Genomic DNA, 27545 nt, shown 5'->3' with positions numbered 1-27545 from the left:
ATCCTCCCCCTACTATAACATTACAAGGTATGCTTACCTATTAAAGTTTCTGTATTAAACCTCTGTCTGTTGTGGTGCTCAGCTGGGAGGCACTCGTCTGACCCCAGGAGTGGGTAGGACCCCAGAGCCTGACGGGCCACATGGAAAGCTGATCTAGGCTGCACAGGGCTGTGCTGCTGGACTGGGCGGAGCACCACCTACATCTGTAAGAAGCCACTGCTTGCGTGACATGACCCAGAGCAAAACAGGCAATATTTCCAATCCAAGGTTTCAAAGGATAAAGATTTACTAAATTCTAGGAAAACTGAGTTAGATTTTTCAATTGAATTTGCCAGTTTTCATACTTCATTGATGGGACATGTAGACTAAAGTATAAAAGCTTAGAACTGGAGTTTTAAAATCTGAGATCTGTGCAAGTTGGGGGTGTCTGCAAAATCCCTAAAACTGTCAGTCAAATGTGTACGGTCAGGACATTTTTGGGGGGGTAAAGGGTTTTTTTTGGATTCTCCACAGCATGTATGACCCACGGAAGGTTAGAAACTAGATTACAACACAATTCATCTTTGTCCTCACTGTCCAGGGCCTGAGTAAAAGCGTTGTACCTTTCACTTTAAGCAAAACTTGTTGATGTCTGTTTATAAAAAACCTAGTAATACAGGTATTTTCTCTCAGTCCTGAACCTGACGTCCCAGAGGGTGAAGTCACTGGGTGAAGTCACTTGGTTAGTTCAGCTGTAGCATAACCAGGACCAGCACACAGAACTAATTCTAAATGTTTGCGCCTTAACATATTCAAAAGGTGATAGAAAATGTCTTGAACATTTTCCCAGTTCTTGGTCAGATCGCGTGCAACAGGGAATTGTCAGTTCTTGGAGAAAAGACACAAGGAAGGTTCTCAGGGGGCTGTTAGGTCACTTCTGTGTCACCACTTGTCACCTTGAACAAGCAGAGGCATCTGCATTTGAGACTGCAGACCCTGGCTCCTCCAGAAGGACATCACACTCACTTTCATGCTAATACAACTGAATTCTCCCCAGGATTCCTGCAGGGCTGGTGCAGCCCTTCTTAAGGGAATTTCTGGAAAGTTGTTCCTGAGAGCGGGGGCAGGGGAGGGTCTTTGCTGCCTGGTGGGTGGGGAGGGTTACAGTGGTGCCACGCTTGGAACTGAGGGCTTGGGTTTTCCCTGGGCTTCACACTCAAGTGCTCCCATACACTTGATGTGACAAAGGTGTAGTAACAGGTTACCCAGGACCAAGAGGGAGCAGACAGGGGCATGTGGTTTAGTGAAGCTGGGTGAATGCAGCCTACCAGTGACTCACAAAAGACAGACACAAAGAGAATCATCACTCCCCATTTCCTTTGGTGCAAATGCCAGTATTCTGGTCCCCAGTGCAAGGATCTCGTCTCCTACAAGAGCATGGGCCCCACCACACTGCAGCGTCTCCCAACGTGCTAGTGTCGTCCTGAGGCCACAGCCCCACCCCAGCCCAAGCTGGGCAGAATTAGGTCTTCTGTGGCCTCTGGCCTCACCCTGGGTGCTTAGGTGCCCACGAATTCTCCATGAGGGGCATTTCCTGAAGGACTCGGAAGTGCAGCCAGGCACAACTCACCCCCAGCAAGTGGCGGGTCTCAGACATGGGCCTCACTTCGAAGCCAGCTGTTCTGCAGCCTACAACACATGTGAGCCTCCTGTCCCCCTCAGTATAACAACCTGGCCCTTCTGGAAACTCAAGGACGAGAGGAAAGCAGAAAGGAGCAAACGTTCATCTTTAAATCTGACAAGGCCCATAAGCCCTGGACATAGGAAACCAGTGTAACTTTGAGCCAAAGAAGGCATTGAGAAACCATCTAGCAATGATAGCAGGCCATCACCCAGATCTGTGTGGCTCTTGGAACCCCTAAGGAATCGCGTGCTCCTGGGATTAGCAGGGAGACCCATTCAGGGCTCTCCATTTTCCATATGGAGATGGGGAGGTCGAGAATGGTCTGCAGGGCCTGGCAATGGAAAGACCTGTTTTGTTAATCCTGGCTCGGCCATGCCCTCCCCAGGGGACCCAGCAAGGGACATTTTGGAGCTGGTCACACCTGCCCCAGTTCCCCCTGGAAGGGTTATTATGGTGGGGCTGAGCCAAGGGTGCCTGCAGGCTGGGGTGGGGAGCTCCCAGGCCCAGTTCAGGTGGGGTCCTCTTAGGCGTCACAGACAGTGATCACTGAATGTTGGAAACAGTCTGGCTTGGGACTGGCTCCATGGCCGAGTGGTTAAGCTCGCGTGCTCTGCTGCGGCGGCCCAGGGTTCGGATCCTGGGTGCGGACATGGCACTGCTTGTCAAGCCACATTGAGGCGGCGTCCCACATCCGACAACTAGAAGGACCTGCAACTAAGATATACAACTGTGTATGGGGGGGTTTGGGGAGATAAAGCAGAAAAAAAAAAAAAAAAGTTTGGCAACAGTTGTTAGCCCAGGTGCCAATCCTTAAAAAAAAAAAAGATTGGCAACAGTTGTTAGCCCAGGTGCCAATCTTTTAAAAAAGAAAAAAAATGAAACAGTCTGGCTTATTGTCTTCAACATCAGAGCTCCTCCCATCCCTAAAACCAGCTTGTGGCCACTCAGTGTTTTGTGACCTTCTAATGAAGCAAAACCCTAAAATGCACCAGCCTGTCAGCAACTCGTGGTTCAGGGACCCCTGAAGCTGAGGAGCCAGCCAGACCTGGTGGACCCACTCAGCCATTTCTCTTTGGCATGGCCCCGGTGATCCCCACTCACCATCCCCTGCAAGCTCTGCCAGCAGAGCTGCTTGACAAGGAGGATCGCAAAAAGGCCCAGTGGAGCTGTTGCTCCCACCCCTTCCAGCTGGTCCCCAAAAGCAGACTTTCCCCTCCATGGTGGGAGCGCCCCCTCATGGGGAAATGGACCAGTGGAGCTGCTGAGGTAAGTATTAGTGACTGGCCCTGAGTGTACACTGAATGCATGTTGTGTGAGGAAGGAAAAGAACAGGCAGCGGGGAGGACGGGGGCGAGAAACGAGGAGAGGAAAGAAAACACAACAGCCCCACTGCAGGAGCGCACTGCAGCCAGGCGAGGCAGCACAGCGGGCCACCCCAAGATCTTCAAGGCCAGCTGGCAGGGTGGTAGTCAGGGCGAGTGGGTGGCCAGGGCAATCCATCGCCTGGCTGGAGAGCCCACCAGGAGGTCTGCACCCACCAGCCAGTAGTGCTGTCCTCTCTGGCCTGGCACACAGTAGGGGCTTAATCAGTGCTTCCAGAACACATCACAGACATTAACAACAGAGACCGACGTGCACCATGGACATGCACACTTGCACTTTAACCCTGAACTAAGCCTCTGCTTCTTGGGAAGGTCTTCTATGTGGGTTAAATAAGAAGTGTGTGGAGAGCCCTTAGAACCAGGCTAGGCTCGTGGCAGGGGCTGTACAAGCCTTACCAACTGTTACCAAGGATTCCCCACACGAACTTGGCTCTGAGGCTGGCCACTGTGGACTGCGGGAGAGCAGCATTTCTGTGAAACGTGGGACCTGGCAGTGCAGTGTGTGTTGAGTTACACACATGTTCTCCCGGTCACTGTGCTGAGGCAGATGATGAGATTTCCTCTGCTTTCCCACAGTGCTTTCCTGAGACGGCCATTTCCGACTCTCCACAGGAGCTGCCTTGGCCTTCCCTCACCTGCAGCAACTCAGCTCCTACAGGTGAGTGTCAGCGTGAGGACAGTCCTGTAGCTGAGAGACTAGAGAGTGCTTTCCACGGACTTGAAAACTCTCCAGTGGCTGTTTTTGGGGGCATGTGATGAAAATAACACTGGGCTCAGGTTAGAATCCTTAGGCTTGACTCTGCCTTCTGTTGGTGCAGGACCTTGGGTTTACTCAACCGCTGAGCCCTGGTTTTCTTATCTACAAGACGAGTTTGTTCAAATGCCATTTTCCCTACTTCCCAGGGTGTGGGGAAGAGCAAGTGAAAAGGACATACGTCCGAATTTTCACGTCTTGTAAATCCTTACACAAAAGTGAGGTGTTCTACTAATCATAACTGTGATCAGTGAAAAATGAAGGGACACTGCTATGCCGGGGGCAACCAGAACTGTACTTTAAGTATTAGACGTGATCCTGAGAAGTTAAGCGTGAGGCAGATCTCAATGATGAAAGTTTCTAATTTCAATTCCCAGAAGATGCTTTTTGTAAACATTTATTTAGAAGGACATTCTTCTTCAGTGCACCCTCTAGAGCCAGCAGATCTGACCCATGTCCTGAACGGCCCAGGTCTCTGCCTCTGACTGAACCCCATGGGCTCTACCCCTGTTTGGAGGTGGACAAAGCTTTAGATGTCCTTGGGCCAAGCCCTCTTGGTTAAAATTCTGGGATTTCCTCCTTATATTTGTCCATTTACACAGAGGGTTCTTTTCTTCATGGAGTCAGGACACATACTTGCTTTCCCTGCACCCCACGACCTCAGGTACATTTCCTTAGTTCTTGTCCTGAATGTTTTCTCTCCATCGCCTTCATGATTAGTGTTAGCACTTGGCTGAAGCCATCTGTAGTTTTTGGCCTGCCTTATTTCTTTTTTTTTTTTTCCTGCTTTATCTCCCCCAACCCCCCCATACATAGTTGTATATCTTAGTTGTGGGTCCTTCTAGTTGTGGCATGTGGGACACTGCCTCAACGTGACCTGACGAGCAGTGCCATGTCTGCGCCCAGGATCCGAACCCTGGGCCACGGCAGCGGAGCGCGCGAACTTACCCACTTGGCCACGGGACCTTCCCCTGCCTTATTTCTTAAGGTGATCAATTCAGTGATTTCATTGTCTACTGAATAAAGGACATCTTGGTTAATAGGGCTTAAATGACAAGAAATGACACCCTCGTTTTGTTGGGCATTCTCACTGGTGATCATAGTGGTGTTGGGTGGTAAGTCACGTGGGAAATCTCCAATTGATGTGTGCACACTGGGTGAGTACTCAGTGGTTTGTGAGAGATGCCCTACACAATAAGAGTCGTCTCCTGGCTTTGGGGTTGAACCTGAAGCTGACCCCTGTTTGTAGATCGGGTGGAAGTCAATTTTGTTCTGCTCATGTGAAGTTCTCTCATGTAACTGGGGATGCCTGAGGGAAACAAGCCTGAGAATTACTGGTCTAAGGAGCACAGTACCTCATCTCTCTTCTAGTAGCATCCTTTAGACCACTGTCACACGCCGGACCTGATATAGGAGGTATTGGAGAATCAGGCTAGGGGTGTGTGTCTTACTCCTGCCTAGCACCTGGATTTCTGTTTTGAATTGAGCCAGAATGTCACCAAAAGCTGCAAAGTGAATATACTCATGATTTTTTCAATTTGTTCTGTCTTCTAGGCTAGCCTGGAGGCTGACTATAAATAAGCCCTTTGCACAGCATTGCCAAGCCTTGGTTAAAGTCATTGAGGATTTTCCCACAGAAGTACAGCTCTGCTAGTGTCTCTCTGGGGTGTGTCTCATACACTCCTTAAGAAATGTTATTACTGATTCCCATCTCTGGGCACTGCCCTGCAGAGGCCTGACTATATTGTTCCTATCACATTTATAGACACATTTAAACATGTGAACGTGTAAATCTGGGGTTCTTGACCATAGATGCTTCTGTCCCACATGGGATACTTGGCAATGTCTGGAGACATTTTTAGTTGTCACATGGGTATAGTGCTGCTGACATCGAGTGGGTAGAAGTTAGGTATGCTGGTAACCATCCCACAATGCACAGGACAGCCCCCACAACAAAAAGTGTCCAGCTCAAAGTGTCAGCAGTGCCAAGGTTGAGAAACCTTGATGTAAATACTGAAAATATGTATTTACATTGCACTCGAAATTGTCAAATAGTAAGTGTTAGTAAGTCCGGGAAGCCGGCCTGGACAAGGTGTTACTATCAAATGACAATAAGTCATAGTTTCAAGGGCTCACTCTGAGAAAAAATGTCCCCGTCCTTTTTAATAAAACTCTTCATATCAGAAGTTTTCTGACATTTTTTAAAAACCTTTTAATCATAGAGTGACTTATAACTGTTAACTGGCTGACATATAAAGTAGTCCTGCTTGCTCTGCCACGTGACCACAGCAAAAGAATCCAGAGCTGCTCCTTCCGTTGGCACTGTTGTGCCAGAGTTCCTGTGTGTGCCAGGCTGGTCCCATGGGTCTCTGAACCAGGGAGTGACATCCTCAGAGCACAGGGCCTGCGAGGGAGGTGGGCAGCACGTGGTGCAGGACTAGAGCTGGGGTGAGAGGCTCACTTGGTACACAGCCCGTCAGCGGGCACTGGTCCTCGGTGAGCCTGCCTGGAGCCTTGCTGGCACGCTGTTTCAGGAGCTGCACGCTGTCTTTCCACAGCTCGTAGAGAGCATTTTCGGCAGCTTGGATGGCATCCTCGTCGTCTGGAGCCTCTGCTCCTTACAGGAACATGTGAGCCCTGAAGAGTACAGTGTTACAATGGAACTTCTAGACCCTGAGTAGGTAGGTTTGTCACTGAAAGAGGCTGGATGTTTCCACGTGGTGACCCTGTTTTTAAATCACTATATTTCTCAAAGTTACAAAAACAGTCAAAGCAAGATAATTTGTAGTTCATTTGCCCTGTGTTTGTTGGTTTAATTTCACATTTAGTGGCTCAGTGATGAAGCTGGTTTATAAAACTTCGGGCTGAAGACTGTAAGTTTGATTTCCTGTCTCTTACTTGCCTATAAGTAAGCCATGTGGTGACAGCCGTGCTTGGGGCAGAGAGCCCTACACAGTGGCTACAGTAGTGGTGGGTGGGCCAGAGTTCAGAGGGGCTGTGACAGTGGGCAGGAGAAGCCACAGTGTCTGTTCAGGGCTCAGGAGGCATCACAAGTTGGAACTTCAGTTTTACGGTTGGAATTTAGTTTTTTTTTATGAGATCATTCCAAACTCTGCCGATGGGGAAGGCGCCATGCTGCCTGGGTTGCTCCTGGCTAAGTGACAGGCAGAGCCACATGACTGGTTGCTTTGTTTTTCTGAGACTCCAGTCCCGCAGGGGCAAATTAAGGGGTGACTTGTTCGGTAAGTATGAGAAGCACGGGAGATAGGATTTATCAGGTGCCTGGCTAGGCTCAGAAATGTGCACAGCTGCTGCCCTTGCTGTTTGCGGATCTATGAGAGTGATATGAGGGATTCTAAGTGAAGGCTCCTTTGCTCAAGTGCTGCACAGAAACAGCACTGGTCCCACGGGCAGGGTCCATCTCAACAGCCTTCCCAAAGGGCTACACCTCATGTGGAGCAGCATACCGGGACCTGCTCACAAGCCTGCCTCCCTGTCCCCACAGGGCCCTGTGAAGGCATCCATCCAGGATCACGTGCTCCCCAACAGCCTTGCATACAACAGCAAGGTCCGGTTCCCCCCTACCAGGGGCCTCGGCCTGAACCTGGCCCTCAGTGTCCTTTGTCAGCCCCAAGGGTGAGGAGGCTGTGAGTGGTCAGCATAGCACTGGGGGGTGGCCAACAACCCTGCTGTTTGCCCCTGACACTGCCATCAGGTCCATTTTTTCTTCTCCCTGTTCTTTGCCTTGAGCCTAATCACTCAGAAGGTACAGAAGGGAAGTCACTGAGCACAGTTTGCTTTACCAAAGACCCCTGTGAAGGGTGGGGGGCCATGACCCAGCGCTCTTGTTTTCACACAGAGAAGGGGGAGCTTGGATTCGCCCAAGAGCCAGCTGTCGGGCTTTCCTTGTCTTCCGTTTCTTCTTTTCCCTTCCCGCCTCCTTTCTCCAGGTCCTCCTTTCCTTCCTCCTGCAGTCGTTACCCTTTAGGCTATCCTCACTTAGTGAGGACGACAGACTGGTGGGCAGAATTACCAGGCAGTGTGGGGTGACTCAGGCACCCCAAGTGGCGGTCAGGGAGGCTTCCCACAGCAGGTGATTTGTGGGCATTGGGCCAGGGTGGAGGTACCTGGGGGTTCACATGCTGGCAAGACTGAAAGGTCTAGTCAGGCCCTCTGCAGTGGGAGCTTTTCTGGCATTGCCCTAGGTGCTCGTGGGCCGGACTCGGGGACATAGCCCATGTCCCAGGACTTCCCTGCATTATGAGTCAAGCCTGTGATTGCTGGGGTCAGCAGCCTAGGGCGGTGCCCAGAGCCACACCATAACGTAAGTTTCATTTTCCAGCCACTCCCTGGGGTCCTTCACATTCCTACTTCAGACTGTGCTTATTTCATCCTGGTGGACAGGTACTTGTTACGGTTCCTGCCCAGGGAAGACAGCATGCTCCCCCCGACTCTCCTCCAGTCCAGGGGGCCCCAGCCCCTCACCAGCTCCCAGGTAGGGTTCTTGGCCAGTACCTGAGGTGGCCCATGCTTGCTATTAGCCATTAAGACCTGGCCTTTCCATGAGGCAGTGGCCCAGTCGGTGAGTGTTGCTTATGCAGATAATGGTGCCACTCTTTGTCCAGGGCTCCATGATTTTTCTTATACCTGAGATTCCCCAACCTCAGCTGCACAGCACAGACTGGAGGGTGGGGGAGAGGAGGACATCTGTGTTTTGGTTTTCAGGGGCCATCCCTGCCAGTCAGGTCCTATGGCCTCATTGACAAGGCATGGCTCTGGTGTGGGAAGGGGCTGTGTTCTGCCTGTAACAGCCCTCACCACACGCAGCCTCCAAGCCCCACACTGAGGCAGTGAGCAGGGTGGCAGGGGACATGAAGTTGAGAGCTGATTGATGGTGCTGGGCTGGTGGATCTGGAGAGAAAGGACTTATAGGCAGGCCGCAGAAGGTTGACTCATGGACAAATGAAAATAATTGGAATCTGTGTGGGCTCAAGGACCAGATCTTGGCCTGAACCAGAGGCTCTTTTGTGCCAGTCTAAGCAGGCTGGGCTGTGGCAGGACTGTGCAGGAGGGGAGTGTGCAGCCAGCCTCAGCCCCAAGGTGAACTGGGGCCTTGCTGAGCCCTAAACCTGGGGCCTCTTGGCCAACTCTCCCCAGGAGACCCTCCTGCCCAGGCAGCTGCCACCTGTGCTCCTCTGACCCCTCCTCCACCACGCTGCTCTTTCCTGCAGGTGCTGGCCCACCCTGCATCTGCTGGCACATGCCATGCCACTACCCCAAGTTCACTTGTGGACAGATGCCCCCAAGGAAAAGGAATTGAAAGGAGGAGAGTGGCAGTGGGTAGGTGGCACAGAAGTGGGCAGAGGCTGCCCTGATGTTGATGATGCTGCAGCCAAAAAGGAGGACTTGGGTGGGCCAGGTTCACACCCTCTCCAAGGCAGACTTAGCTGCCAAGCAATTTTCTGGGCCCAGTTTTGTTTGCTTGTTTTAACATATAATTTCAGACTTACAGAAAAGTTGCTACACACAACGTAAAGAACTTTCAGAGACCCTTCACCCAGATTTCTCAATTGTTTTGTCCTCTCTTGATTTATCTGCGTAGATTTCTTTCTGGGCCATTTGAGTAAGTTATAGACATGATGCCCCTACCCTCTTAATATTTCGGAGTGTATTTCCTAAAGAGATACATTCTCCTTCATAACCACAGCACTTCTATCCAAATCAGAGAGTTAGTATGTGCTACCAGCCCACCATCTAATCCTTAGACCCCACTCAGCTTTCACCAACTACCCTACTAATGTCCGCTACCCAACTGGGACCCAGTGTAGGGTCACTCACTGCGTGCAGTTGTCTCTCTAGTCCATCTCAGTCTGGAACTGGTCCCTGAGTCTTTCCTGACCTTGATGCCTTTAAAGTATGTGCCCTGGGTGTGTGTGTGCTCTGCTGTTTCCTCGAGATTAGGCCCAGGGCAGGCGTCGTTGAAGAAGCACTGCAGCCGTGGCCCAGGGTCTCTGTCCCCCATTACTGGCGACACTAGCTTGAGCACTGGGCTACGAGGTGTTGGCCAGGTTTTTCTGCTGTAAAGTTAAATAAGTACTTTGTGCCTAAATTAATTAACAAGGGGAATTTAGTGGGAAAATATACTGAGACTATGCAGTTATCACTAGTGTTAGCATCCCTTGATGATCCTTGGCCAGGTCACTTATTAATAAGTTGGTTGCCAAGTGATGATTTTCTGATTTTGCCACCCTTGCATTTATTAGTGGGCACTTTATGGTAAGGAAGACTGTTATTCTCCTTTATTTATCTGTATATATCAACATGGACTGAGGGTCATTGTATGATTGAACAGGCTGTAATCGTTACTGCTGTCATTGACTTTGATGTCCACATCACCCCTGGTTATGCCAGCAGGAGCCCCTAACCAAGGCCCATTTCTGTGTCACCCTCAGGACACCAGCTATGCCTTTTACTTCCTCTGGCCTCCACCACACCAGCCTCCCAAAGCAACAGATCTCTCATCAGACATCTGTGATGCAGACCCTGCCTCCCACGAGATCTAGAGGTCAAAAGCTCTGCTCCAGGTGAGAGCCCGAGGCAGCTCTTCTCTGCTTCCATTTCAAAGTGAACTGCTCAGCCACTTGTATCCTATGAGGTAGAGGCCTAAAGACTGTCCATCATCCTAGGGATGGTTCTAAATTGTTAGTATTTTCCTGCGGTGACATTTAGAAAACAAAGATGAGAGAAATTGGGCCGGCCCGGTGGCGCAGCAGTTAAGTTCTCACATTCCGCTTCAGTGGTCCGGTGTTTGCCAATTCGGATCCCAAGCGGACACAGCACCGCTTGGCAAGCCATGCTGTGGCAGGCATCCCACATATAAAGTAGAGGAAGATGGGCACGGATGTTAGCTCAGGGCCAATCTTCCTCAGCAAAAATTGGAGGATTGGCAGCAGATGTTAGCTCAGGACTAGTCTTCCTCAAAAATGAAAAAGAGAGAGAGAGAGATGGAAGAAGTTTACTCACCTCTCTAACCTATATGTCAGTGGCAGTGTTTTCCATCCCAGGATTCCCTATCCAGAGTTTTGTTTTTCTCATGGTGATGTAACCCCTGCCCAGTCTTTTAGTTTCTACTGGATCCATGTAAATGCTCTCCCCACCCCACCCACCTCTCTTACCCACTGCCATGTTGATGGAGATGTTTCCTATGATCACCATCCTGTGGATATAAACCCTGCCCCTGTAGTATTTTAATGACACTGAAGGGAGAGGACCCTTGAAGCATTCACCTTGGTTGGTAGGCAGCCCCCGGCCCTTCCATGTCAGGGGATCCGAATGGGAGGTGGCAGGGCCCCTTGTGTGCTCCAGACTCTCCCTCAGGCTTGGGCTGGCCCACTCCCACAGCACACCGCTGGCCACCTCCTAGGCCTGACTGTCTCTTCCAAGCACATCTTGGAGGAATTTGGCCAGTTCTAACAGTGGACTCTGGGGCTAAGTTGGTAACCACAAGCATTGCTTGTTGACAGCCTGGAATGTGGGTAAAATGGGATTCTGTCCCTCCTACCTTGTATATAACTCTTGGTATTGGGTTGCTGTGCTTTTTGTGACTTCCATTTTATTGTCACAGCAGCACCAGGAGGTTGGACAGCTGGAATCATCATCCATGTTGACAGAAGGGGCCCTGGTGCTTCCAATGGCTCACAGCTAACGTGGGCTCTGGGCTCTGCCAGCCCAGGAGGACGGCAGGTGACCAAGACATGGGCTTGCAGGGAGGAACTGGAGGGTTGTTTCCTGGACTGAAACGCTAATGCTCTTTTTTTTCTTTGGTGAGGAAGATTGGCCCTGAGCTAACATCTGTTGCCAGTCCTCTTTTTTTTCCTCCCCAAAGCCCCAGTACATAATTGTAAGTCATTCTAGTTCTTCTGCAAGGGATGCTGCCACAGCATGGCTTAATAAGCAGTCTGCACCCAGGATCTAAACCAGTGAACCCCTAGCCACCAAAGCAGACCACGCCCCACAGGGCTGCCCCTTTTTTTTTAATTAAAAATCTTTTGGAATTATGGTAAAATACACATAACATAAAATTTACATCTTAACCATTTTAAAGTATACGGTTCAGTAGTATTGAGTATATTCACGTTGTAATGGATCTCCAGAACGTTTTTATCTTGTAAATCTGAAACTCTACCCATTAAACAGCAATTCCTCATTTCCCCCTCCTCCCAACCCCTGGCAACCACCGTTCTACTTTCTGTCTCTGTGAATCTGACTATGCTAGGAGCCTAGATGAGTGGAATTACACAGTATTTGTCTTTTTATGACTGACTTATTTCACTTAGCATAGTGTCTTCAAGGTTCATCTACACTGTAGCATGAGTCAAAATTTCTTTCCTTTTTAAGGCCAAATAATATTCCATTGTATGGATATACCACATTTTGTTTATCCATTCATCTGTCGATGGACACTTGGGTTGCTTCCACCTCTTGACTATTGAAAATAATGCTGCTATGAACATGGATGCGCAAATATCTCTTCCAGATGCTACTTTCAATTTCTGCGAGGTATATACCCAGAAGTGGAATTACTGGACCATCTGGTAATTCTGTTTAATTTTTTCAGGAACTGTGATACTGCTTTCCACAGTGACTGCACCATTTTACATTCTTTCCATTAATGCACAAGGGTTCAGTTTCTCTATAGCCTCACCAATGCTCTTTATTTTCTGTTTTCTGATTACAGCCATCCTCATGGATGTGAGTTGGTATCTCATTTTGATTTCGGTTAGCATTGTTGTAATGATTACTAGTATTGAACATCTTCTCAGGTCCTTATTGGCTGTTTGTTTGTCTTCTTTGGAGAAATGTCTATTCAAATCCTTTGCCCATTTTTGAATTGGGTTGTTGTTTTTTTTATCGCCTAGTTTTAGGAGTTCTCTACATATTCTGGATATTAATCCCTTATAAGACACATAATTTGCAAATATTTTCCTCCATTCTGTGGGTTGCCTTTTTATTCTGTTGATAGTGTCTTTTGATGCACAAAGTTTTTAATTTTCCTGAAGTCCAATTTGTCTGTTTTTTTTCCTTTGTTGCATGTGTTTTGGAGTCATATCTAAGAGATCATTGCCAAATTCAGTGTCATGAAGCTCTCTCCTCATGCTTTCTTGTAAGAGTTTTATAGTTTCAGCTCTTACATTTAAGTCTTTGGTCCACTTTGAGTTTTTTTTTTTGAGTAAGGGTCCGGCTTCATTAATTTGCATGTGGACATCCTGGTTTCCTGGCAGCATTTGTTGTAAAGACCGTCCTTTCCCCATTGAATGGTGTTGACACCCTTGTCAAAAATCATTTGACCAGCTAATGCTCTTTGCAGGTTTTTGTTGAACTGTGCCTTCATGATTATTCCTTAGACGTGTACCCAAAAATGCCGTCCCCTCACACCAAGGATGTTGCCGCAAGCTGTCTTCCCCTCTCCTGCTCTGGCCCTGGTGTGCCTGGTCAACCGGCTGCTCCTTGTCCTCGATCGCAGCTAGTGTCCAAGGGCTGGATGGTGGGAAGCAGAAACCCAGCTTCACCCCTCACTCAGTTGCTGAACAGCAGGTGGGTTTTGTTCTGTGCCGGACTTGGACCCTGAGGGCTGGAGGCCTGTCCTTTCTGGGGTCCTCCCTGTGCTACTTCCAGAGCCCCCTCCCTGGCCACAGGAGCAGATGAGGTTGTGGTGCTTGTGCTCCGGGGCGGGGAGAGCCACGATGCCTCTGGGAGTCACATCTGGGTCTGTCCCCTCTACCATTACAGTGCCTCCTGCTTTCCTGCTGAGGTGGCCCCCAGCAGACCCAGCCCACTCTGGGGCTCACACTGCCCTCCATTTCCTCCAGTGCGTCAGCAGGCAGCCGTTTTTGTGGTAGGTGGGGTCTGACACCTTCCTGCACTTGGCCTCTCATGTTGCACAGCCCCTGCACTGCCCTCCTGTTTCCAGAGCAGACTTGCTGCCTGTTCCTGGCCAGCGCATGGGTAGTCGGGGGTCAGGGGAGCTTCTCCCCTGGGGTCTGGGGAGCCTTTCTCAGCCCCTGTGCGTGTGGCTTGGTCTTGCAGTGGCAGAGGCTCACACTTGCCTTGGGGAGAATGGGAAAAAGCAGCTCCCAGACTGCACTGCCAGTGAGGACGGACTCATCCTCACACCCCTGGGCCAGTACCAGGTAAGGTCTACATCCCGGAGATGTCTGGCTTTCCAGGCAGCATGGCCGTTGGTCCTGCCAGCCTGTCCTCGTCTCCCCCATCACCCCTGTAACAGACACATCTCCTCTGAGTCATTAGCAAAGGTGTATTTTCTGGATTGCGCCCATGACCCATGTTTCACCTGGCGTTCACCTCTCCTGCTGCTTCTAGATCATCAACAGGCTGCGCAAGTTTGACATCAAGTACCAGGGCAGTGCAGAGCTGTAGCCCATCCAGAGCTATGAGATTGCTGGCCTGATCCGGCTGTCTTCCGCCATCAACCACAGGATGAGTGTGGGCGGGAGAGCCGCACCCTCATCTCCATGCTGGCTTCCTGTCCTGCCAGCCTATGGGAGAGGCCAGGTGGAAAGTGCAGACCCCACCCATGCCCACTCTCCCATGTCTCTGTCGGTGCTCTAGTTTGCAGGCCAGATGGCTGCCCTGTATTCCTGGGCTGACTTCTTCAGCAGCTTCTGTCACTACCACCTCACGGAGCCCAGGCTGCCAGACAGGCACCTGCTGCACCATGTGTGGTGGGGGCACACGGCTGGTTATGGCTGGCACCCCAGGCTCAGCCTATGCTTCCTGGGCAGCTATCAGACACTGCTGTCACTCCTGCTGGCCTTCTTTGTGGCCTCTGTCCTGCATCAGGCCCCTGCCCTGCACCCTCCTTCTCATGCTGGGCTACCGCCTCTACACCATGGCCATCACGCTGCTGACCGAGCAGGCAAGCTGCACCAGCTCTGATCGCAGGCTGACCATGTCCCTGGGCAAGTCAGTGGGGTGGCCACACAGTCCCTCCCTTGCACCTAGAAGGCCACCTCTGAGCCTGAGCCCAGTCACCTTTGAGCTTCTAGGGGAGATTTTCCTACAGCTCTGGAACCATCCAGAAGAACCTGAAATGAGAAAGGCACGGTGTCAGAGTCATGAGTCGCCTGGTACTGGGCCCTCCCTCCTTCCCTCAGCTGGAGGCCCCGCAGTGCGATGGCTCTCAAGGCCTTTCCCTTCTATAACCATTTGTGGACTTAGCCGTGTGAAGCTCAGGAGTCAGGGCGTCCCCAGGAGGGCTTTGGCCTCTGCCCTCGCTGTTCTGGAGGTGGGCAGTATGTGGCGAGTCTCATCTCCCTAGGTGACACCAGGACAGTAGCTCAGCCTCTGGCTCCAGGGAAGAAGCAAAGACCCTAAAAGAGATTGCTGAGGAAATTAGATGATGGTTCTCTGAATCCTAATTTTAAAGCTACATTTGGCAAAGCAAGGGTCATTCTCCTTCATATTCTCCCAGCAATTCCAAAGCTGGGCCGTATGATTCCACTTTTGAGGAGAAAAGATCCTCTAGGAGCACAGATACTTGGGGGGACCCAAGGTGCTTCACCTCTGGCTCCGTTCCAGCCCTCGAGCCATGGAGCACGTCACTCAGTGGCCGCCTGGCATCACCACCTTGTCCAGGACTGGCTCTCGTCTCTGTGGGCGGAGGGCAGGTGGTGGGGCCTCTGAGTTGGGCATCTGGTCTACAACCAAAGATGGTCAAAAGCACTGTCTGTATCTTCAGTAAAATCAAGTGCTCAAAGACACGGTCCCTTTTGATAACACCTTAATGTTTGCACTACACGACAGTTACATGGTCACTGTCAGAAATCATCCCCACCAGGTCTCGAGCACCTCCATTCATTGCACAAATGACGCTCTGGAGAGAACATCTCAACGGTGATTTTAAACCAAGCCTGCTTTTGTTTTGAGGTTTTCAAATTGTAAACGTTGGGCTTTGTATTTTGACGTAAACTCAAAATAAAGGCATTTTGGGGCCTGTGACCAAAAATCAAACCAGATCTAAAACCGACCATGGATCTGAATAAACCTGTTCTTGTTCCTGAGTCTGTGGTGCCTGGGCTCAGCCTCCAGTGTGGTCACCTACACAGTCCCCTGAGTACTGGGGGACTGCAGAAACCACTGGGTACCTCACTCAGAGGGACAGTGGGTTCATTTACAGTGGCAACAGGCCGAGGCGAGTATAACACTGAAGTGGCCAGGAGTGGCGGACCCCAGGAGCTCAGGGAAGCAGGCCCAGAGTGGGCCTTGGCCAGCACAGGCCTGGAGCTGGAGCTAAGCCAGAGGATTTTGCCTTCTCCTCAGCAGGTCAGAGTGGCATTAATACAAGAAGCTGACACTCCTGGGACATGTGTTGCATTTTCTGTGGCTCTGGAAGCTCAGAGGGTCATGTCCAGCTGGGAACTGAACTGTGCACTGGCCAGCCCCACATGAGCATCTTGCTGGGAGGGCTCTGTCCTGGCCTGAGTGTTAAAGGTCCCTCTTTCCCTGGGCAGGGTGGTTGCTTCTGTCAAATTAGACGGAAATAAGATATCATAGTTTCTACAAGCTCAACATTAACACATTAGTGGCTTTTGTTACCAGACTCATTAAGTCAAGAGAAGAGATATGAACACACTTTGTGAGACGATGATCTGGGGTCAGATAGCAGTGGTGCTGTTTCCCCAGGACACTCGCAGTGGACATCCACCCCTGCCCACGAGGGTGGGTTGTCCCCCTTAACCCTCTGTCTCCAGCTTCACTCGTCCCCCACACACCACCCTGTCATCCACATTTCTCTCATGCTTTTTTTTTTTTTTGAGGAAGATTAGCCCTGATCTAACTGCTGCCAATCCTCTTTTTGCTGAGGAAGACTGGCCCTGAGCTAACATCCGTGCCTATCTTCCTCTACTTTATATATGGGATGCCTACCACAGCATGGCATGCCAAGCAGTTCCATGTTGGCACCCGGGATCCGAACCAGCAAACCCTGGGCCGTCAAAGCACAACTGCACACTTAACCGCTGCCCCACCGGGCCAGCCCCTCTCATGCTTTTTTCTTCACCTGAAAACACTCCAGCATCCTAAAAGAAAAATGAAAGGCTCTACTTCACCCACACATCCATTAACTGTGAAACAGCCACCTACTGTGTGCACCTCAGCTGTGGTGGGGATACGACGCCAGAAGTCACAAACAGCAAAGAAGAACAGTAAGGTCAAGGAGGGGACAGGGTCCAGTGGTTGGGGGCCTGGGAGGCAGTATCTGGGGAAGAGCAGATGGCACATAGGAAGGGCAGCCCACAGTGGCTGGTACCCAGGGAGCCAGGGCAGAGTGGGCGACTGGGGCACCAGCTGCTTCCAGGCAAGGCGAGTGGGTCCTTACCGTCACAATGATCCTGAGTTAAAGTTTGCAAAGGGCTCTCACGGCAGAGTTGAGAGGAATGGGGGCCGAGAGCAGAGGCAGAAGTATAGTCGGGAGGATGTTGGGGTGGCTGGGTGTGGGCATCGGGAGGAGTCCTGGGGTCATAGCAGCTGGGGGACAGGGAGACACATCGAAGAGGAAACAGACATCCAAGGGGAGAGGCTGCCGGCCCAGCTCAGGGGAGGTCAGGCTGGGGACGGGAATCCTTGCCGCACCACTCGACACCTCTCCCAGGAGCCTCAGGAGTGGTTTGTGCCCTCTGCCTCCGCCTCAACTCCCACTCTCCCCTCCACTTTCTGCCATCTGGCCACCACCCCAGCCACTGCCAAAGGGCCAAATCCAGACACCTCTCAGACCACATGGTCCCGGGCCTTCTGGGAGCACTCAGCACAGAAGCCACAGCTCCGTGGTTCTGAGGCTTTTCTCCAGCGACTCGGCAGCCCCTCAGGCTGCACTGTTCCTTGGCATTTATTTAGTGGCATCTGATAATATCCCAAGTGTGCTGTGTCCCACAGAACGTCATCTGGAAAGCCCTCAGTTTGTGCCTCTGAAATCTTCTCCATTAACATCTATGTTCTAGGCAACCCAGGAAGGTGGGTGAAGCCAGCTGTCTACCTCACTTGGCCCCCAACAGCCTAGCACTGATTTCCTGCGCCCCCCTTTTCCAGGTGAAGGGGGTGCTGTTTTCACCGCACACAGCCCCATGCTCACTGCTAAGATGCACAGTCCTCGGAGGCCAGGCCGCCGAAGGTCTGCTCGGTCCCCCTGCCTCCTCAGCCATCTGACATCCTCTCATTCAGTCATGACTTCCTGACCCTCCTTCCGCTTGCACCCACCTGCCCCTCCTTCGGGGTTGGATTAAGTGCCTGCTCTGTACTTAGCCCACCATTCCACAAATAAAAGCAGAGAGGTACTTTTTTACCACTGCTTGGTGCTGGGTCCTTCAAGATGCTTCAGTAAATACTGTGACTGAATTTCCTACTGGCGTATTTCTCCTTGAGGACAAGTAGTATATTTTACTCATCTTTCTAGCTCCAGCACCATAGTAGCTGCCCAATAGATACATTTGTCTGACAAATATTTATTCTACCTATTGTATACACACCCAGCTCCTAAGCTCTCAGGAACTGAAATATGAACTACTTAGATAAATTCGTTTGTACATGAATAAACAAGGACTGGGACAGGGAAAGGGCTCTTGAGTCTAATGTTGAACAAAAATCATTGGGGAAAGACACAGTCACTGTCTTGGAGGGGACCTGTCCAATCATTCAGATCGTAGAGCTAGATATGAGAGCAAAACCTGTAAACTGTTAGGAGAAAACATAGGAGGCAACCTTCATAACTTTGCGTCAGTCAATGGCTTTTTAGATATCAAAAGTACAAGTGACAAAAACAAATCAGATTTCATCAAAATTAAAAATCTTTGTACTGCAAATGAGACTATCAAGAAAGTGCAAAGACAACCTAGAGAATGGGAGAAAATATTTGCAAACTCATATATTTGATAAGGTACTTGTATCTAGAATATACAAAGAATACTTACAATTCAACAATAAAAAGGTAAATAAATCATAAATGGGCAAAGGATTTGAATAGACATTTCTCCAAAGAAGATACACAAATGGCCAATAAGCATGTGAAAAGATACTCAGCATCTTTAGTCATTAGGGAAATGCAAGTCAACCACAATAAGGTATTACTTCACAATCACTAGGATGACCGTAATCAAAAAGACATACAATAAGAAGAGTTGGTGACACGGGGAAATTGAAACCCTCACACATTGCTGGTGGGAATGTAAAATGATGTGACAGGTTTTGGCAGTTCCTCAAAAAGATAAACATATGGCCCAGTGATTCTAGGTATATACCCAAGAGAACTGAAAACATGTCCATACAAAAATTTGTGCACAAATGTTCATAGCAGCATTACTCATAATAGCCCCCAAGTGGAAGAAACCCAAATGTCCACCAACAGAAGAAGGGAAAAATAAAAGGTGGGCTATCCCTACAATGGAATATTTAGCCATAAAAAGGAATGGAGTACTGATATGTGCTACAACATGGGTAAACTGGAAAACATGCTAAGAAAGAAGCCATTCACAAAAAAACACATATTGCGAAATTTTGTTTATAGGAATTGTCCAGAATAGGTAAATCTATGAAGACAGAAAGTAGATTACTGGTTGCTTAAAACTGGGGAAGGAGGGACAATGGGGAGTGACTGTTAATGGGTATGGGGCTTCTTTTAGAGAGGATAGAAATGTTCTAAAATTAGACTGTGGTGATGTTTGAACGACTCTGTGAATATACTAAAAAACAATTCACTTTGGATGGATGAATGTGAGTTATATTTCACTAAACTTATTTTTTTAAATTATGGATTCTGTCAAATCCTGGGGTGCTTTAACTCTGAGAATGTATCCTGAGAATTTCCTTGTACAGGAATTTTAGAGGGTTATTTCTTACTTCATTCAACAGATATCCGGTACCCTAGTGAGCACTAGAATGTAAAGGTGAACAAAAACAGACCAGATGTCTGACCTCTAGGAGTTTAGAGTCAAAAAGATCAATGAGAAAGTGAAACTGCGGTAAATCTTCCTGAAATAGGGACACAGGAGCAAATAATAGGAAGATCTGATCCGACCATGGAGGTCAGGGAGCCCTGTTTTTCCTGAGGTCTGCAGGCAGAGTAGGGGCTCACTTCTCTGCAGAAAGCGGGGATGTGTTTCAGGGGGAAGATGCAGCACAAGGTGGCCCAGGAGGTAGTGTGCGAGGAGAGGATGGGGTGGAGAGGACGAGAGGAAGCCTGGAGCAAGGCGAGAGCAGAGAGGAGCTGGATCACGCAGAACCTTAAAGCCCACAGTAACAGTTTTGTGTTCATCCCCAGAGGGTCGGCAAGTCCTTACTAATTGTACATGAGGGAGTGAATGCGATCTGACATCACTTTGAAGAGGTCACTCTGCCTGTTAACTCCTTCCTGGGGCCTTCTGTTGGCCTGGGTGGGCATCAGCATCTCAACCACTCCATTACAAGAAGCAGACCATGTGCACCAGTGAGCACCCAGGAGCCAGGGGCAGCAGTAGATGGAGGTGGCCATGGTGGAAGAGGGACACCTGCTTCTAATTTCCAGGAATTTTTATGTCTTTCCTCATGAACACAAACAGGCTTTTGAATACTTTTGAGGATATTATAATATTTATTTTTGAGTCTTTTTCCGATTGCTCTATTAACTCTGTTTCTTCAGGTATTAGCTCTTTTTATTGCATTTTTGGTTTCATGGTGTGTTTCCTCAAATACAGGATGATTCTCTCTCTCTGTGTTTCTGAGGATCCTCATTCACTTGTGGATGCAGCTTGCTGACAGGGACTGTGTGGGAAAGGCAAGTTCTAATAATAGTGGAAAGGTTGTGCTGGTAGTTTACAGTAAGGGGTTCATTAGCTGCCAGGTCACTTCCCAGCCTCCAGCCCCAGAGCCCAGGTGTCCACTTCATCCTGAGGGCAGATGCCACTCTCGTCTGTTACTCAGCCCAATCAGAAACTGGCGGAGCTGCTGGAAGAACAGTGTCCTGATGAGTCACCCAGTGACTGCCCCTGAGCCTCTCCTGGCCCCTCTATCCCCCTGGGACATCCCCTCCACTTTCATGGGAGTTCTCTCTTGCACCTACTTTAGATAAGGTTCCCTCTAGACTTATCTCTCTATAAAGGTGGCCCTGTCTGCTTTCCCTCTCTCAGGACTTTCTCACAGTTTCTAGCATCCTGATGGCAATTTCTCACTTCCCAGTGCACTGACAGTTTAGTAAAGTACACTTATTTTTTCTTCAGCCATTCCAAGAGATTTTGATTGATAGGAGAGACAGATGCCGTAATAAACATAACTTAAGTTTCCCTTAATGATGTAGAAAAAAGTTTAGAATGCTGTGGATCTTCCAGATCACCATTATGAAGATCAATTATAGAGAGTGGCGTGCTCTGCAGGAAATTGGATGGCACCAAGAAGAAAACGTTATGCCAATAATCACAAGTTCACAGGAGCTATACTAATGTTCTTGTATAGACAAGGTTTCTTTGCAACATGTGACTTTACTATTTTCCAGGATAAAACTGTTTATTCTATGTCAGTACACTGAGAACACAGGCTCACAATGAAGACCTTGTACAGCTGCTTGAGCAGATTCAAATTATCTTTTAAGAGAGAGAAAAAAACCACTTTCTAACTGCATTAGCCCCACACGTTTAGGCTTTTGTGTCATCAAGAATATAATTCAGGGGCCGGCCCGGTGGCGCAGCAGTTAAGTTCGCACGTTTCGCTTCGGTGGCCCAGGCTTCACCCGTTCGGATCCCAGGTGCCGACATGGCACCGCTTGGCAAGCCATGCTGTGGTAGGCATCCCACATATAAAGTAGAGGAAGATGGGTGGATGTTAGCTCAGGGCCAGTCTTCCTCAGCAAAAAGAGGAGGATTGGCAGCAGATGTTAGCTCAGGGCTAATCTTCCTCAAAAAAAAAAAAATATATATATATATATATATAAAATTCAATCTCCTAAAATATAAATATTTTAATAGAACATGTTTAACCTCTGCCCATATGGTACCTAATGCATTTTGTCTTGTATTTTTGGTGTAAATTAATACCTGCATCCTAGGAGACTATGACTCAGATAACTAGATAATTTGTCATCCAAATGAGAACACTTTGAGAATAAAAGTAGATGCTGTTCATCATGACTCCCAGAAAACAGGCATAAATTGGGACTGTTTCAGAGAAACCTGGATGGATGATCACCCTGAACAAGCCCCAGTGCCTTGCCAACATTTGATGGGAAGAGTCTGCTATGTATGTTACACATTCATTCCTCCCAATCACCCTTCCACCAGTGAGATTAGGTAGATGAATGGAGAGCAAGCATTTCTGTGCAGGGCCAGACCAAGAAAGGTGAAAATGTCCTTGCGGTTATAGTCCTATTGAATTTCATGAGGGAATAGCTTTATAATTTGAATTATCTACTTATTTAAATAAAAGGTTGTCAAATGGGAAAATTGTCACCATCTTTTTAGCCATACCTCAGGGCTGCAACATGGAGACAGCTTCCTTATCTTTCATTCCTTTGTATCACAGAGTTTTGAGTTTAGAGCTCTTGTGCATTATCTCATTGCATCCTTGAGATGAATTCATCAAGGCAAGTCTTATTACATTTCCAATTTACTGAACAGGGACCACGATGTGCAGAGAAGTTAGAAGTTTTTTTTCAATCTGATGGGAAAACATATATTATTGTCATGCCTATTTTCATTTCTCTGATCTTTTAGTGCAAGTATTTTTTTTTCATGTCAATTCATCCTTTCTGTTTTGTGAATTGCCTATGAATGTCCTTGCCCATATTTTTGTTAGGATGTTCATTTTTATTTTCTCTGATGTTTAATTTTTGCTTTTTATCAGAGCAATAAGTATATCTAATTTAAAAGTCAAATAGGGCTCTCGGGATTGTGGGGAAAACTAGCAGTGTCCTGCCCTATTCTTCCTCTCTCAACTCATCTGGCTTCCTAGTGGCAATCCTTTCAGCTTTTATCTGTTTCTTCTGATATTTATCTTCATATTTATAAATAATATTCTTTAATTTCTACTTCTTGATTACTTTGAATATTATATACGGACTTATTCTGATGGAACATAACAAATTAGCACTTGTACTAAACACCCACCCGCCTCACCCCAGGCACAAACCCTTCTCCCTTCTTTTTTCTTTTTGAGGAAGATTAGCTCTGAGCGAACATCTGCTGCCAATCCTCCTCTTTTTGCTGAGGAAGACTGGCCCTGAGCTCACATCCATGCCCATCTTCCTCTACTTTATATGTGGGATGCCTACCACAGCGTGGCTTGCCAAATGGTGCCATGTCGGCACCCGGGATGTGAATGGGCGAACCCTGGGCCACAGAAGCAGAACATGTGCACTTAACTGCTGTGCCACCAGACAGCCCCCCTTCTCCCTTCTAGTGCAGTTACGCTTTCTGATCACGTTGATATTTAATGTTGATATTAGCATGACTATGGAAACACTGTTCACTCATGAGCTATGCAGTGTAGTACAATTATATTTCCCTTCTGGTACAACATTTTGTTCTTCCAGGAGTTAGCACTTGCCCATCTGCTCATTAGCTTCATTTTCTATGTCCTCTTACTAATTCTTCCCAAGCTCTCTGTCGGAGCTGAAGACTCCTCTCAATGTGTTATCTATTGATTCCTTTTCTTTTCACCTTTCGATCTTCCTGCCCAACCTGGCCAACCTGGTCTGCAGACCCATCACACAACTGCCATGCTGGGACTTCTCTCCATCACCATCCAGTGAATTCTTGTCATCTCTCCCCATGTTGGTTCTTTGTTTCCCAGGTTCTATGTCTATTTTTTGGTTTGTTTGTTTGTTTGTTTGCCTTTGTTTTCTAATTATAATGTTGCATATCCTTCAGCAGCATCCTGAGAAAAGTGGACGAAAAGTAAAATCTTGAATCTTGGCGTGTCTGAAAATGTATCATGAGGGAAGATCATACCCTCTTCTTGCCCACCAAACGAGCCAGCCCATGCAGAGCAGGCGGACAGGGACACTGTCAGAGGTCCCAGGACTGCTGCACCCACTGCACCAGGAGGTGGTCTATGTGTGTGCTGAGGAGGAGGAAGGGGGTGACGCTCTAGGCTGGGACCAAAGGGGAGGCATTCCAAGTTTCAGATCCAAGGGACAACGTGACCAGAGGTTTTGGCAGCAGCACACAGGGTCAGCTGGAGCTCGGGTCAGCAAACATTGTCTGTAAGGGTGAGACACTACATATTCTAGGCTGGGTGGGCCACACAGTCTCTGTTATAGCTCCTCAGTTCCGTCTTTGCAGCAAAAGCAGCCACAGTACGCCAATGAGCAGGTGTGGCTGTGTTCACAGAAAACTTATTTACAGAACCGGGTGGCGGTCCACCCACCATGCTGACCCTGAACTAGAGGAGGAGAACCAGAGGAGGAAGGCCCAGTTCAGAATCCCCTGCAGCAGGCCCAGCAGAAGCAGGGAGGGTCTGAGCTAGCAGAGGAGGCATGAAAAGGCTCAGGGAAGCACAGTCCCGAGGGAAACAGTCCACAGAGTTCAGTGATCAAGGACTGGACAAAGCTGGAGAGCAACAACAGGGCTTCTATCCTGTATCCAGTGGAAGGTGGGGACAAACTGGTCTGGGGCAGACTCAGGCCAGGATTTCCGGGCTTACCAAGAGAGAAATAAAGATGTTCTGTAAGGGGGAGGTGCCAGTCCTGAGTCTGGGACACTGCCAGGCCTGGGTCCCGGAGTCCTGCCCTCAGGCCAATGCCCTCTGCCCAGCTCAGAGGGGAGCTACACACACCAGGCCATGAAATGAGGGGGCCAAGCTCCCTCCCAGGGTCCCCTCCAGGGAGGATCCAGAGAGCAGAGCCTGGACCCCAAGAAGCCTGCCTAGAAAGGGCAGTGGAGTTCCAGGGTTCCCTCGGTTTCCCAGGGCTCCCAGAGAGTAGGGCATGTGCCTGAGGCCTGCCCAGGGATGTAGAGGCCCACCTGGCCGGGCACACGCGGCCCACACGGCTCCCCTGGGGGTGCACACCCATGTGCAGACTGAGGCAACAGCTGTTTCCAAGCTCAGGGCTACCCGCAGCTCTCCAGCTGCCCCTCTGCCTGCCCTCTAAGGGCTTGTGATAAAGGCTTGGGATGGGACACACAGGGGCAGGTGGGTGCACAAGGGCCTGGGCCTGCTCTAGGTGACTTCCAGTCCACCTGGTGGTGGTGGGGATCCAGTCCTTGGGGTGCCCAGGCCCACCCTGCACCACCTACTGGTCTCCCCAAGACCATGCTCTGTCTACCCTAGACACCTCCACCTCCCCCTTCCTGCCTGTGAGGACCACACAGGAAGCTGCTGGCTTTGGCAGCTTTACTCCTCGACTCTCTGCTCTCATCAGCTTTCTCTGGGCCCCAAGGACAACCAGGTACATGTAACCCCGCTCCAATAACCAGGCCTGGGTGTTCTCTCAACCTGGCCCACCTGAACCATCTCCCACAGACACTGCCCTGGGGGTGAGAGGTAGCAGAGACCCCAAGGCTTTGCTGAGGCTCCAGGTGCCAGATGATTCCAGATGCTGCCCAGCCTGAGCCCCAGTCCTCCCCTCCCCAACCTGGCCCACATTGCTCCACCAGCAAACTGCCAGCATGCCCTGGGTCATCAGGGACCCATGAGAAGGCAGCCCCTTGTCTCCCTGGGGTGGATACTCCCAAATCCCTGCCCCTCCCTGGAACCCAGAGAGGGCTTGGCTCCTGCACCCCCGTCCCTCCCCTCCTGACGGTGGGCCCAGGGGCACAGGGAAATTCTCCAGCAGGTAGGACTCAGGCCCCCTGGAGGATTCCAGAGCCAGAACCTGGCCAGCCTGCTGGGGACTTCCATGTCCTCTGTTAAGGACATTCTTTCCAGGCCCTGGGCTCCACCTGGGGTCTTGGTCAGAGCATAGTCCTCGTGCATTTGCCTCAGGCTGGGGTGGGCAGCTGCCCAGACATGTTCTTCGGTGTGACCTTGGGCAGCAGTAACATATGTGTCTGGATATACAGCCTCCCCACCCTATGGCTCCCAGGAGCCCAGTGAGCAGGTTCCAGGGCGTTGGGCTGGGGGGGCACCAAGGAGACATATAGAAGGTCCCAAAGGACCCAATGTCCACCAACTCAGCCCCTCCACCCTCCTCCCATCCCAGCCCTCCACACCCAGAGGGCTGCCACCAGGAAGGGGCTGGTGCTCACAAGCTGAGCAAGTATGGGCCCAAGAGGTGCTGTGGCCTTGTCTGGGGTTCTAGGGAGTCAGATCATCTGCCCCCTGCACTCCTCATTCCATGGATGAGGCCCAGAGCTTGGAGGGGACCTGCCCCAGGAACCCAGCACAGAGCAGCTGCGACAGCTCCTCTTGTCAGGCTGCTTTCTCCATTGCCTTGGACTCTGGCTGCACAGACCCCAGTGCGGGGCAGCTGAGAGGGCAGAGAGGGTGCTGGCAGGGGGAGGAGGGCTGGGAGCCAGGCAGGGCCGGAGGCGACCAAAGCCAGTGTGATGCACAGCTGGTAAGCGGGGAGCTGCTGGGAACACTGGAGACAGAGCCCGGGAGGGGGTTCTCCAGCCCCAGCCCCAGCCCTAGCCTCAGCCCTACTGCACCAGTGGCCTGCGTATGTGTGTCTCTACACAAAACTAGCTTCTGCAGTCCCTAGGCAGCACCCTGCCGAGGCTGGAGCTGAAGGGTGGAATTCTCCCCTAAGACCCTGCCCTGGTCCTGCTAGGACTTCATCCATGAGGCCCCAAGGCAGAGCCTTCACCCTTCAAAGCCCCTCAAGCAGGAGAGAGTGGCTACAGGCCTCAGGAATGGGCCAGTGAGTGGGTGCCAGGGCCACCCTGGCAATGGTGTCCAGTTCCCAGCAGCAGCAGTGGGGACAGGCGCTGGGCCCCTCTAAGGTACCTGGGCAGCCGGATGTGGGGGTGGGGAAGGCAGTTCTGTCTGCTCAGGGTCGGCAGTCCCCTTTGGGGCCTTTGCTGCAGATGAGGACAGCAGGTTGGGGCTCCAGCCACCATCCTCCAAAGTGTAGCCCAGGGTCTGGGCAGGCCGGCAGCCCTCCTCTTCATACTAGGTCCTCCAGTAGAAATGGGCTTCTCCATCCCTGTACAGCAGCAGCAGGTCACAGAAGAAGGTGATCTGGGAGAGGCAGGGCAGACCCATGGCCTGGCCCCCAACCTGCCATCCTGCCACTTCCCCAGCCCTCAGCCCAAGACTCAATGTCAGCACAGGGGTCTTGGGTGTGCACTTGGGGGTCAGGTTGGGGGGGTGGACAAGCTTGTCAGCAGCTAGAGGGAGCCACATTGGCCGACTCACCACACCCAGCTGAGCCGCTCCGGTGCCCAGCGTGATGGTTGTGGGGATGAACCCAAACTTCTCTGCTTGAGAGAGACCTGGGCTGAGCCTCTCTGGCTGTGGCTGTTGCCCCCTCCCACCCCCTCACTCCTGCCCAGCCCCACCCCCCCGGGCTGGCCTCACCTGTCCAGTGACAAGGATGTTGAAGTGGCTTCCTAGAACTTGAGCAGGCTCTGGGCCTTCACGCCTCAGGCCTCCCACCTGTGAATGTCTGTCCTGGGGGCAGGAGTCTAGTGGCCTGCTCTGCCCAGTCCTCACAGGCCTCCATCTTACTCATCTATTAACTCCATCCCCCTAGCCTGAGTCCTGGGTCTCAGTCTTGTGTCATTGCCGAGGACACAGGGGACAAGCAAGCTGGGAGCTGCCTCTCAGAAGT

At 50.3% G+C, this 27545-nt stretch overlaps 1 long non-coding RNA gene across 2 annotated transcripts; it reads right to left on the bottom strand.

Annotated features, from left to right (window-relative positions):
* Positions 1 to 6014: 6014 nt before the first annotated feature.
* On the bottom strand, positions 6015 to 27227 carry LOC139041079 (uncharacterized). Of its 2 annotated transcripts, XR_011495627.1 has the most exons (4): positions 27131 to 27224; positions 26720 to 26918; positions 16745 to 16896; positions 6015 to 15189 (listed from the first exon to the last, which is right to left on the bottom strand). It is a non-coding gene; the product is annotated as an uncharacterized lncRNA (long non-coding RNA). The 2 variants fall into 2 exon arrangements; XR_011495626.1 differs by having other exon boundaries at positions 26720 to 27227.
* Positions 27228 to 27545: the final 318 nt, after the last annotated feature.

This window comes from Equus asinus, chromosome 20 (assembly GCF_041296235.1).
Source record: "Equus asinus isolate D_3611 breed Donkey chromosome 20, EquAss-T2T_v2, whole genome shotgun sequence".
In the NCBI taxonomy this organism is placed as follows: Eukaryota; Metazoa; Chordata; class Mammalia; order Perissodactyla; family Equidae; genus Equus; species Equus asinus.
The sequence above is the reverse complement of the archived record's forward strand: the minus strand, read 5'-3'. Positions and strand labels throughout refer to the sequence as shown.